Source organism: Numenius arquata, chromosome W (assembly GCF_964106895.1).
Source record: "Numenius arquata chromosome W, bNumArq3.hap1.1, whole genome shotgun sequence".
Taxonomy (NCBI): Eukaryota; Metazoa; Chordata; class Aves; order Charadriiformes; family Scolopacidae; genus Numenius; species Numenius arquata.
This window is the reverse complement of record NC_133615.1, coordinates 27,851,095-27,864,348: the sequence shown is the minus strand read 5'-3', so window position 1 is coordinate 27,864,348 and position 13,254 is coordinate 27,851,095.

Genomic DNA, 13,254 nt, shown 5'->3' with positions numbered 1-13,254 from the left:
TAAATTTGATTTAGATCGAGACGGAGAGGGGGCTTCCCGGAGACGGAGAAGCCGGAGGAGAGCAGAGAGACCCGAAACAAGTCAGGAATCTCGCGAGGGAGCCGAGAGGCTGACGTGGCTGGGGGCGGGCCGGGCGAGCCGCGGCAAATTTAAAACCGGTTCAGAGCACGTGAGCGCAAGGGCGGGTACATTAGCGTGCAGGCGCACGTGCACAGAGCGTGTGGGGCTCGTGCACAGGACAAAGAGGGAGAGTCTGAGGGCGAATGGTCCGTTCAGGCTCAGGAGAGGAAATGGCAACGAAATGCCCCAAAGCCCCTGTGAAGAAGAATGTGGGAACTCAGACCGAGCTCCCACGCAAAGATGCATCTGTGCAGGGCCCTGGCTGCACCGAATGCCTGAGCCTGGCTGTGGTACCACAGGGACCCAGAGACACCCATTGTGTGCGATGCGAGCAGATAAACGACCTGCTCAGGCAGGTGGTGGAACTGAGAGAAGAGGTGGAAAGGTTAAGAAGCATTAGAGAATGTGAAAGTGAAATAGACTGGTGGAGCCGTACCCTGAGGCAAAGGCAGCAAGAAGAGGCTCTAATAAAAGTAGATGATCCCCTCCCATCCTGTCACCAGGCAGAGAGAGGGGACTTAATAGAAAGGGGGGAATGGAGGCTGGTCCTTCCTTGGAGAGGCAAGCGGAACCCCCAACAGCCTCCCTCACCTTCCCAGTTGCATTTGCATAATAGGTTCAGAGTTCTGGATTTTGGGAAGGAGGTAAATGAGAATGAAGAGGATGATCTACCCAGTGAGGCACCCAGGAATAGTCACCCACCCCCATGCCTCAGGACCTCATCAACTAAGAAAAAAAGAAAGGTGATTGTAATAGGTGACTCCCTTCTGAGTGGAACAGAGGGCCCAATCTGTAGACCAGACCCGTCCCACAGGGAAGTCACCTGCCTCCCTGGGGCCAGGATTAAGGATATACAGAGGAAAATTCACTCCCTGGTTCAGCCCTCAGATTATTACCCACTACTGATATTTCAAGTGGGCAATGATGAGGTAGCCACCAGAAGCCTAAAGGCAATGAAAAGGGACTTCAGAGTGCTGGGACGACTGGTCAGGGGATCAGGAGCACAAGTGGTGTTCTCTTCTATCCCACCAGTCACAGGGATGGATGAAGGGATAAATAGGAAGAATCAACAGATCAACTCATGGCTAAAAGACTAGTGTAAACGACAGGACTTTGGATTCTTTGATCACGGGCTGATCTACAGGTCACCAGGCATGCTGGCAGCAGGTGGGGGAAGCCTAACCCAAAGGGAAAAAAGGATATTGGGACAAGAATTAGCAGGGCTCATTGAGAGAGCTTTAAACTAGATTTGAAGGGGGACGGGGTTGGAACCAGGGTTACTAAAGTGGTGCCCAGGAGTAGCGTGCCAGTGCTAGTAGGTAAAGGTGCCAGCAAGGCCTTGCAGCCTGTTGTGGCAGTTGATGAGGGAGAAAAGGACACGTGGCCGTGAAGACATGAGTAGTGATAAGATGGTAACTGCAGAAATGTCTGCACATGGACAGGTGGGAATTAGTGCTTGCCCTCCCAGAAAAATAGTGGGACGATTAGCCCAGCTGAAGTGCATCTACATGAATACATGCAGCATGGGCAACAAACAGGAGGAGCTGGAGGCCATTGTACAGCAAGAAAACTATGATCTGGTTGCCATCACAGAAACATGGTGGGAGGACTCGCATAACTGGAGTGCTGTGATTGATGGCTACCAACTTTTCAGAAGGGACAGGCAAGGAAAGAGAGGTGGTGGGGTGGCCCTTTATGTTAAGAGCAGTATTGTATGCCTCGAACTTAGCAATATGCATGATGACAGTGTTGAGTGTCTATGGATAAGAATCAAGGGGAAGACCAATAAGGCAGACATCGTGGTGGGAATTTGTTATAGACCCCCAAACCAGGATATAAAGGCTGATGAAATATTCTATAAGCAGCTGGCAGAGGCCTCACGATCACTCCCCCTTGTACTCATGGGGGACTTCAACTTCCCAGATATCTGCTGGAAATACAACACAGCAGAGAGGCAACAGTCCTGGAGATTCTTGGAGTGCATGGAAGACAACTTCCTAACACAGCTGGTGAGGGAACCGACTAGGGAAAGTGCCCTACTGGACCTGCTGATAGTTAATTCAGAAGGTCTTGTGGGGGATGTAAACATTGGAGGTCGTCTTGGACAGGATGATCGCGAAATGATACAATTTTCAATTCTTGCTGAAGCAAGGCGGGGGGCCAGCAAAACTGCCACCTTGGACTTCCGAAGGGCAGACTTTGGCCTCTTCAGGAGCATGGTTGAAAGTGTCCCTTGGGAGACAGTCCTGAAGGGCAAAGGTGCCCAGGAAGGCTGGTCGCACTTCAAGGAGGCACTCTTAAAAGCGCAGGAAAGAGCCATACCCAAGTCCCAAAAATCAAGCAGGAAGGGAAGAAGACCAGCCTGGCTAAATAGAGAGCTTTGGCTGGAGCTCAGGAACAAAAAGGTGGTTTATGATCTTTGGAAAAGGGGCCTGGCAGGCAAGGAGAAATACCAGGAAGCAGTGAAGATATGCAGGGGGAAAATTAGAAGGGCCAAGGCTCAAGCCAAGCTCATCTTGGCCGCTACAGTTAAGAACAACAAAAAGGGGTTTTTTCGGTATGTAAACAGTAAAAGGAAGATTAGGGATAATGTGGGCCCACTGAGGAATGAGATGGGCACCCTAGTGGTGGAAGACACGGAGAAAGCAGAGTTGCTGAATGCCTTCTTTTCTTCAGTCTTCACTGCTAAGGCTGCCCCTCATGAATCTCTGGCCTTGGAGGCAAGGGGGAGGGTATGGAGAGAGGAAGTTTTTCCTCCAGTAGAGGAGGACCAGGTTCGGGACCACTTGGCCAAACTGGACATTCATAAGTCCATGGGCCCTGATGGGATGCACCCACGAGTGCTGAGAGAGCTGGCAGATGTTATCGCTGGGCCACTCTCTATCATCTTTGAAAGGTCATGGAGAACAGGAGAGGTGCCAGAAGACTGGAGGAAGGCGAACATCACTCCAGTCTTCAAAAAGGGCAAGAAGGAGGGCCCTGGGAACTACAGACCAGTTAGTCTCACCTCCGTCCCTGGGAAGGTAATGGAGAGACTCATTCTAGATGTCATCTCCAAACAAGTTGAAGAGCGGGGGGTTATTGGAAGTGGGCAACATGGGTTTACCAAGGGTAAATCATGTTTGACCAATCTGATAGCTTTCTACGATGCTATAACTGGTTGGTTGGATGAGGGGAGGGCAGCAGATGTCATCTACCTTGACTTCAGCAAGGCTTTTGACACTGTCTCCCATAGCATCCTCATCGGGAAACTAAGGAAGTGTGGGCTGGATGAGGGGACAGTGAGGTGGATTGAGAACTGGCTGTATGACAGGACCCAAAGGGTAATGGTTAATGGAGCAGGTACAAGCTGGAAGCCTGTAACCAGTGGTGCCCCCCAGGGGTCAATACTTGGTCCAGTCCTATTCAACATATTCATCAGTGACCTGGACGAGGGGACAGAGTGTATCCTCAGCAAGTTTGCTGATGACACCAAACTGGGAGGGGTGGCTGACACCCCGGAGGTCCGTGCTGCCATCCAGAGAGACCTGGACAGGCTAGAGAGCTGGGCAAGGAAGAACCTCATGAGGTTCAACAGGGAAAAGTGTAGGGTCCTGCACCTGGGGAAGAAGAATGTTAGGCACCAATACAGGTTAGGTGTGGACCTGCTGGAGTCAAGTTCTGAAGAGAAAGATCTGGGGGTCCTGGTAGACAGAAAAATGACAATAAGCAAGCAGTGTGCTCTTGTGGCCAGGAAGGCCAACGGAATCCTGGGCTGCATAGGGAAGAGTATGGCTAGTAGGTCGAGGGAAGTCATTCTCCCCCTCTACTCTGCACTGGTGAGGCCACAGCTGGAATACTGCATCCAGTTCTGGGCTCCCCAATTCAAGAGGGATAGTGAACTACTGGAAAGAGTCCAGCAAAGGGCAACGAGGATGATTCAAGGATTGGAGCATCTCCCTTATGAAGAAAGGCTGAGAGAGCTGGGACTCTTTAGCCTGGAGAAGAGAAGGCTGAGGGGAGACCTTATCAATGCTTATAAGTATCTGAAGGGTGGGTTGAAGGAGGAGGGAGCCAGACTCTCTTCGGTGGTTGCCAGTGAGAGGACGAGGGGCAACGGGCACAAGTTGGAACATAGGAGGTTCCACTCAAATATGAGAAAAAACTTCTTTACGGTGAGGGTGACAGAGCCCTGGAACAGGCTGCCCAGGGAGGTTGTGGAGTCCCCTTCTTTGGAGATTTTCAAGACCCGCCTGGATGCAGTCCTGAGTAACATGCTCTGACATGCTCTGGGCAATCCTGCTTCGGCAGGGGAGTTGGACTAGATGATCTTTATGGTCCCTTCCAACTCTAAAATTCAGTGAAATTCAGTGAAATTCAGTGAAATGTGATAAGGATGGCAAGCTGTTATCGGGAAACCGCCAGCGGAGCGCGCCTGCCTGGGACCGCGCCAGGCTCCAGGATCATCGCCTCTTCAAACCCTTCCAGCCTGTGTGCAAGCACCCGCGGCAGTGCTGGAGTGGACCCGGCAGCCACCAAATCAGTAATTCTTACAGATTCCTCCATCTCCCTGATACCTACTGGTGTCCATGGGCCATTAGGTGGGGGTAAAAGTGCCCTTCTTTTAGGCTGATCTTCCACCACATTACAGGGTCTGTTTGTTCTCCCTGGTGTCATCCACTCGGACTACACAGGGGAAATAAAAATCATGGCCTGGACTCTGACACCACCATGCACCGTTCCCCGGGCTGCCCGCATTGCGCAACTTGTTTACTTTACTGCTTGTCCCCCTAAAACTAGCCAGACAGAAAGGGGGGACTCGGGGTTTGGTTCCACCGGGCATCCACAGATTTTGTGGACACAACCTGTTACTACCGGTCAGCCGGTGATGAAATGCAAGCTGTTGTTGCAGCAAAAAGGCTACATCTGTTTAGATGGGATTTTAGATACTGGGGCTGATGTCACAGTCATTTCAAGGGATCGACGCCCTACAGACTGGCCATTAACTCAAATGGGTAAAACGTTAATGGGCATAGGTAGACATGCCATACCCTTTCAGAGTAAACATTTAATTCAAATTGAAGGTCTTGAAGGCCGTGTGGCCTCAGTTCGCCCCTTTGTGCTCGCCACACCTATTACCTTATGGGGTCACAATTGTATGAGTCAGTGGGGAGTAAATATTGGGTCAAATTTTTCTTGGGGGCCACTGCAGCGCAACCCACCTTAAAACTTACATGGAAAACCAACAATCCGGTCTGGGTGGAGCAGTGGCCCCTGGCTAGTGAAAAGTTGCGCCACCTTAATGAATTAGTGGAAGAACAATTAAAGGAGGGACATATTGTCCCAACTACTAGTCCATGGAATTCACCTGTTTTTGTTGTTCAGAAAAAGAGTGGGAAATGGCGTTTATTGCATGATCTGCGCAGAATAAATGATGCAATGGAAGACATGGGCACGTTACAACCCGGTATGCCATCACCCACCATGATCCCCCAAAATTGATGCCTCACCATTATCGATTTGAAAGATTGTTTTTTTACTATTCCCCTACACCCAGACGATGCATCAAAATTCGCATTCTCGGTGCCGTCACTTAACGTAAGTGAACCTTACAGGTGCTATCATTGGACAGTCCTCCCTCAAGGAATGAAAAATAGTCCCACCATATGCCAATGGTTTGTAGCTAAAGCCCTGTCTCCTGTTAGGAAAGCCTTTCCTGATGTTGTACTTTATCATTATATGGATGATATTCTTGTTGCAGCGCAAGCTCAACAGACTATGCAGGACGTGCTTAAGATGTTATATCAGCAAGTACAAACTGCAGGGTTACAGATAGCCCCCGAAAAAATACAACAAACAGCACCTTGGAATTACTTAGGGTGGCAAATTATGGAACAAAAGATTGTTCCGCAACAGGTAAAGTTGCAAGTAACTGTGAAAACCTTAAATGATCTGCAGAAGCTCCTGGGGGCAATAAATTGGATCCGTCCACTGTTAGGTATACCCAATCACGAACTGAGCCCCCTGTTCTCCCTTCTTAAGGGAGACCCGGCGCTTTTGTCACCAAGAAGCCTGACTTTGGAGGCTCAAGCCGCCTTAGAAAAGGTCTCCCGGGCTATAGAGAATCGCCAGGCAAATAGAATATACCCAGAGGTGTCCTTTCAACTGCTCATAAAAAATCCCACTTCACAGCCATATGCCTTAATTTTTCAATGGGATGAGAATCGACCGGACCCTCTGGCCATTATTGAATGGGTTTTCCTCCCACACCAACTGCAGAAAACAGTTGTAATCCGACCGGAGTGTTTTGCCATGCTAATAATAAAGGCCAGACAGCGTCTGTTGGCTCTAGTGGGACAAGAGGTCTCTCACATTATTTTGTCAACGGATACTCAGGTACTGCAATGGCTTCTTCAAACTTCAGTTCTTTTCCAGACAGCAACAATGGAATTTCCAGGGGAATTAAGCATACATAGCCCAAGCCATAAACTGCTAAACAAGACTTTACGCTATACGAACACCCGAAAGATAGTCATGTGCCTCTGCAGGCTATAAACGTCTTTACAGATGGCTCTGGCAAAACTGGCCTATCTGTTATAGTATGGCAAAACCCTGAGACGAAAACTTGGGTTTCAGATGTCTGTCGGGTTGAGGGCTCTCTGCAGATCGTTGAGCTTGCCGCTGTAGTTAAAGTTTTTCAAAAATGGAAAACACCTGTAAATATAATTACTGACTCTGCCTATGTGGCTGGGCTAGTGCCACGCTTCGATTCATAGACTCATAGATTGGTCTAGGCCAGAAGGGACCTCCAAAGGTCATCTAGTCCGACCTCCCCACAGTCAGCAGGGACACCCCCAACTAGACGAGGTTGCCCAGGGCCTCGTCGAGCTTCACCTTGAATATCTCAAGGGAAGGGGCCTCAACCACCTCCCTGGGCAACCTGTTCCAGTGTTCCACCACACTCAGAGTAAAGAACTTGTTCCTAATATCCAATCTAAATCTCCCCTTCTCCAACTTAAAACCATTGCCCCTCGTCCTGTCACTGCAGGCCTTTGTAAACAAACTCTCCCCAGCCTTCCTGTAGGCCCCCCTCAGGTACTGGAAGGCCGCTATGAGGTCTCCCCGGAGCCTCCTCTTCTCCAGGCTGAACAACCCCAGCTCCCTCAGCCTGTCCTCATAGCAGAGGTGCTCCAACCCCCTGATCATTTTAGTGGCCCTCCTCTGGACCCGCTCCATCAGGTCCATGTCCTTTCTATATTGAGGGCTCCAGACCTGCACACAGTACTCCAGGTGAGGTCTCACCAAAGCAGTGTAAAGTGGCAGAATCACCTCTCTGGATCTGCTGGCAACACTTCTTTTGATGCAGCCCAGGATGTGATTGGCCTTCTGGGCTTCAAGTGCACACTGCCTGCTCATGTCCAGCTTCTTGTCCATCAACACCCCCAAGTCCCTTTCCTCAGGGCTGCTTTCTAATACCTCATCCCCCAGTCTGTATTGATAGCGAGGATTGTTTCTTCCCAGGTGCAGAACCCTACACTTGCTTTTGTTGAACCTCATGAGGTTCATCTGGGCCCACCTCTCCAGCCTGTCCAGGTCCCTCTGGATGACATCCCGTCCCTCTGGTGTATCGACAACACCACACAGCTTGGTGTCATCTGCAAACTTGCTGATGGTGCTCTCAATCCCTCTGTCTATGTCGTTGATAAAAATGTTAAACACTACTGGTCCCAGGACGGACCCTTGAGGGACACCACTTGTCACTGCTCTCCATCTGGACTTCAAGCCATTGAGTACCACCCTCTGGGTGCGACCATCCAGCCAATTCCTTATCCACTGAACAGTCCACCCATTAAATCCGTATCCCTCCAATTTGGCAAGCAGGATGTTGTGGGGGACCGTGTCAAAGGCCTTACTGAAGTCCAGATAGATCACATCCATAGGTCGTCCCTTATCTACTGACCTAGTCACTCTATCATAGAAGGCCACTAAGTTAGTCAGGCAGGACCTGCCCCTAGTAAAGCCATGCTGGCTGTCCTGAATCATCCCCCTGTCCTCCATGTGCCCAAGCATGGCGTCCAGAAGGATCTGCTCCATGATCTTCCCAGGCACGGAGGTGAGGCTGACAGGTCGGTAGTTCCCAGGGTCCTCCTTTCTACCCTTTTTAAAAATGGGTGTGATGTTTCCTTTCTTCCAGTCTGCAGGGACTTCACCTGACTGCCATGACTTTTCAAATAGCATGGGAAGTGGCTTGGCAACTACATCAGCCAGTTCCTTCAGGACTCTGGGGTGTATTTCATCAGGTCCCATGGACTTGTATATCTTCAGGTTCCTCATTTGATCACGTACTATGTCTTCACTTACAGTGGGAGGGACTTTGTCACCTTGGTCACTGACTTGTGGGCCATCAACATGGGAGCTAGGAGGAAAGGGGTTGCCAGTAAAGACTGAGGCAAAAAAGTTGTTGAGAACTTCCGCCTTCTCCTCCTCCGTTGATACAAGTTCCCCACTGCTGTTCATCAGGGGGGGTACGTTTTCTTTGACCCTCCTTTTCTGGTTAATGTACCTGTAGAAACCTTTCTTGTTTTTCTTTACATCCCTTGCCAAATTCAGTTCTAGCTGTGCCTTGGCCTTCCTGACCTCATTCCTACACAGCTGGGCAACGTCCCTATACTCTTCCCAGGATGCCTGTCCCTTCTTCCATTTCCTGTGTAGCTCCATCTTGCCCTTTAGTTTGACCAGCAAGTCCCAGCTCAACCATGGTGGTCTCTTGCCCTCCTTGCCCAATTTCCTACATGATTGAGATCTTTTGTGCTCTATAGAGAACGTCCTTAAAGATCTGCCAGCTTTGTTCTGCTCCCTTGTCCTTGAGGGCCATTTCCCACGGGGTCCTATTTACTAACTCCTTGAAGAGCTGGAAGTTTGCTTTCTTAAAATTTAGAGTCCTAACTGTGCTTCTCGTGGGCTTCAAATTTCTTAGGACAGTGAACTGCACTAGGGCATGATCACTGCAGCCCAGGCTGCCTTCAACTTTGACATCCCTGATGATTTCACTTGCAAATGCTTGCAAGCGCAATTTGCAAATGCAAATTGAAATTGCAAATTTCGCTTAGAAAATGCTTGCTTGAAAGAAACTTCTAACCCATTGTTGTATTCACTGTTATGGCAATTGTTATGCTTACTAAATGATAGAAAACATCCCTATTTTATTATGCACATCCACGCGCATACCACACTTCCAGGACCGTTGATAGAAGGAAATCACCGTGCGGACGCTTTGACTCTTGCGGCGCAAGTAACACCACAAGCAGACGAACAGGCGCGTCTTTTGCATGCCTTCTTCCATCAAAACGCAAGGGCGCTACAGAAGACATTCTCCTTCACCTCGTCACAGGCAAAAAACATTGTTACTGCTTGCCCGGATTGTCAGTGCTTCCACCCCTCTCCGCCAGCTGCGGGCGTTAACCCGAGGGGTCTTACCACCCTGGAGCTGTGGCAGACAGATGTGACTCATTTCCCTGAGTTCGGTCATCTGAAATATATCCATGTCTCTGTGGATACGTTTTCTGGGGCCATACATGCCACTTGTCATACTGGGGAAAAGGTCCAAGACGTTATTAAACACTTTTTGCTTGCCTTTGCAGCCCTTGGTGTCCCGCATGCAGTAAAGATGGATAATGGCCCTGCATATATATCTCAAAGACTGAAATTATTTTTCCAAGACTGGGGCATCAAACATACCACTGGTATTCCTCGCTCCCTGACCAGTCAAGCCATTGTCGAACGATTTCATGGCACCTTGAAATGCTTGCTAACTAAACAAAAAGGGGGAATTGCGGACATGGTAATGTCTCCACAAGAACGCCTGGCTAAAGCCCTATATGTATTTAATTTTTTAAATTTATCTGTTAATATGGAATCTGCAATCAGTCACCATTACGCGTCCTTAGGGGCAGACAGGGACCCTGTAGAAGGCAAAGCGCAGGTGTTAATTCGTAATCTTGAGTCTGGGGCTATAGAAGGTCCATTTCCATTGATAACCTGGGGGAGAGGGTATGCTTGTGTTTCCACAGATAACGGACCACGGTGGGTTCCAGAAAGGTGTGTTCGTCCATACCGACAACATTTGAATCAGAAGGATTGAATGAGCCTGCTCTCCTGGTTCAGGTTATCTGCTCGTGCATTAACACCCTTGCGAAAGCTGGGGTGTTGGCTCACAAAGCAGAGCAATGCTACTTCGGTAGCGCTTTCTGGGCTATTGTTAGACGTAGACTCGGTATGGCATGCAACTCTACAAAATAGAGCTGCCATAGATTTTTTGCTTCTCACGCATGGTCACGAGTGTAAACATTTCAATGGTATGTGTTGTATGAATCTGACCATTCTGAAACAATACATAAGAGCAAACAGCAGATCATGTCAAACGTGCAGCGTTTAAGAGTATCTGAAGGGTGGGGATGGTTAAATGATCTTTTCAATGATTGGGGTCTAATGGGTTGGATGCAATCAGCCTTACAAATTGTGCTTTTCTGTATCATAATCTTTTTGTGTATTATGATTTGTATTCCTTGTTTCTTGCAATGTGTACAACATTTGATTAACAACACACTAGCTGCTGCTTTTATTGTAAATAAAGAAGGGGGAGTTGTGGAGGAAGAAGCAGCTATGGATGTGGACCTGGGGAACAGCACTGATGACATCCTCGCACTGGTGGACAGAAAACCATGGGAAGAGTAAACGGAGCAGCCAGTACACAGCTCCTGAGGACGATGAGCAGGCGACGTCTGCGTGCTGTCTTTGTGTATACCATACATGGAACATGTTGTGAAAACTATGATAAGGTAATAGCAGTGGGAAAGTACCGATGTGTTTTGTGAGACTAAGGAATGGAATAATACCAGCTGTGTGTTGAAAGATATATGAAGAGCTTTGTGATGCTAATAAAGGTCTTCGCTTCACTCTCCGGCAGAGTCCATGTTGCTAATTGCCACACCCACCCACAGACATACACCCACCCACCATCTCGGGCACTAGAGCATGCCCTGAAGTGCCATGTCTACACGTTTCTTAAATACCTCCAGGGATGGCGACTCAACCACCTCCCTGGGCAGGCTGTTCCAGTGCCTGACCACTCTCTCAGTAAAGTAATTCTTCCTAATATCCAATCTAATCCTCCCCTGCCCCAACTTCAGACCATTTCCTCTGGTCCTGTCATTATTCCCTTGGGAGAAGAGGCCAACACCCGCCTCTCTACAACCTCCTTTCAGGTAGTTGTAGAGGACAATGAGGTCCCCCTTCAGCCTCCTCTTCTCCAAACTAAACATGCCCAGTTCCCTCAGCCTCTCCTCATATGACTTGTTCTCTAGACCCCTCACCAGCTTGGTGGCTCTCCTCTGGACACGCTCCAGCACCTCAATGTCCTTCCTGTAGTGGGGGACCCAGAACCGAACACAGCACTCGAGGTGAGGCCTCACCAGTGCCAAGTACAGAGGCACCATCACTTCCCTACTCCTGCTGGCCATGCTATTCCTGATACAGGCCAGGATGCCGTTGGCCTTCTTGGCCACCTGGGCACACTGCTGGCTCATGTTAAGCCGGCTGTCCACCAACACCCCCAGGTCCTTTTCTGCTGGGCAGCTTTCCAGCCACTCTTCCCCAAGCCTGTAGCGTTGCCTGGGGTTGTTGTGACTGAAATGCAGGACCTGGCACTCGGCCTTATTAAACCTCATCCCATTGGCCTTGGCCCATTGATCCAGCCTGTCCAGGTCCCTCTGTAGAGCCTTCCGACCCTCAAAGCAGATCAACACTCCCACCTAACATGGTGTCATCTGCAAACTTACTGAGGGTGCACTCAATCCCCTTATCCAGATCATCAATAAAGATATTAAACAAGACTGGCCCCAAAACTGAGCCCTGAGGGACACCACTGGTGACCGGCCGCCAACTGGATTTCACCCCATTAATCACAACTCTCTGGGCACGGCATTCCAGCCAGTTTTTTTACCCAGTGAAGAGTACACTTGTCTATGCCATGATTTGCCAGCTTCTCCAGGAGAACGCTGTGGGGGATGATGTCAAAGGCCTTACCAAAGTCCAGGTAGACAACGTCCACAGCCTTCACTGCATCCAGAAGGTGGGTCACATGGTCATAGAAAGAGATCAGGTTGGTTAAGCAGGACCTCCCTTTCATAAACCCATGCTGGCTGGCCCTGATCCCTCGGCTGCCCTGCACTTGCCGTGAGAGCTCACTCAAGATGATCCTCTCCATGATCTTTCCCGGTACCAAGGTCAGGCTGACAGGCCTGTAGTTCCCCGGATCCTCCTTCCGGCCCTTCTTGTAGATGGGCGTCACATTGGCCACCCTCCAGTCATCTGGTACCTCTCCTGTTGACCAGGATTGTTGATAGATGATGGGGAGAGGCTTGGTGAGCTCTCCTGCCAGCTCCCCGAGTACCCTTGGGTGAATCCCATCCGGCCCCATAGACTTATGCATGTCCAGGTGCATAAGCAGATCATTAACTACTTCCTCCTGGACTATGGGGGGGTTGTTCTGCTCCCCATCCTTATCTTCCAGCTCAGGAGGCTGTACACCCTGGGGGTAGCTGGTCCGACTATTGAAGACGGAGGCAAAGAAGGCATTAAGTATCTCAGCCTTCTCCTCATCCTTGGTCGCAATGTTCCCCCCCGCATCCAGTAAGGGATGGAGATTCTCCCTGACTCTCTTTTTGTTCTTGACGTATTTATAAAAACTTTTTTTGTTGTCCCTTATATTAATGGCCAGGTTGAGCTCCAGCTGGGCTTTTGCCTTCCTAATTTTCTCTCTGTATAACCTAACGAGATCTCTGTACTCCTCCTGAGTTCCCTGTCCCTTCTTCCAAAGGTGGTAAACCTTCCTTTTTTCCCTAAGTCCCATCAAAAGCTCTTTGTTCAACCAGGCTGGTCATTTTCCCCTCCCTTTAATCTTGCGACGCATGGGGACAGCCTGCTCCTGGGCCTTTAGGATTTCCTTCTTGAAGAACGTCCAGCCTTCCTGGACCCCTTTGCCCTTCAGGACTATCTCCCAAGGGACCCTCCCAACCAGGGTTCTGAACAGGCCAAAGTCCACCCTCCGGAAGGTCCAAGGTGGAGGTTTTGCTAACCCCCTTCCTTACCTCACTA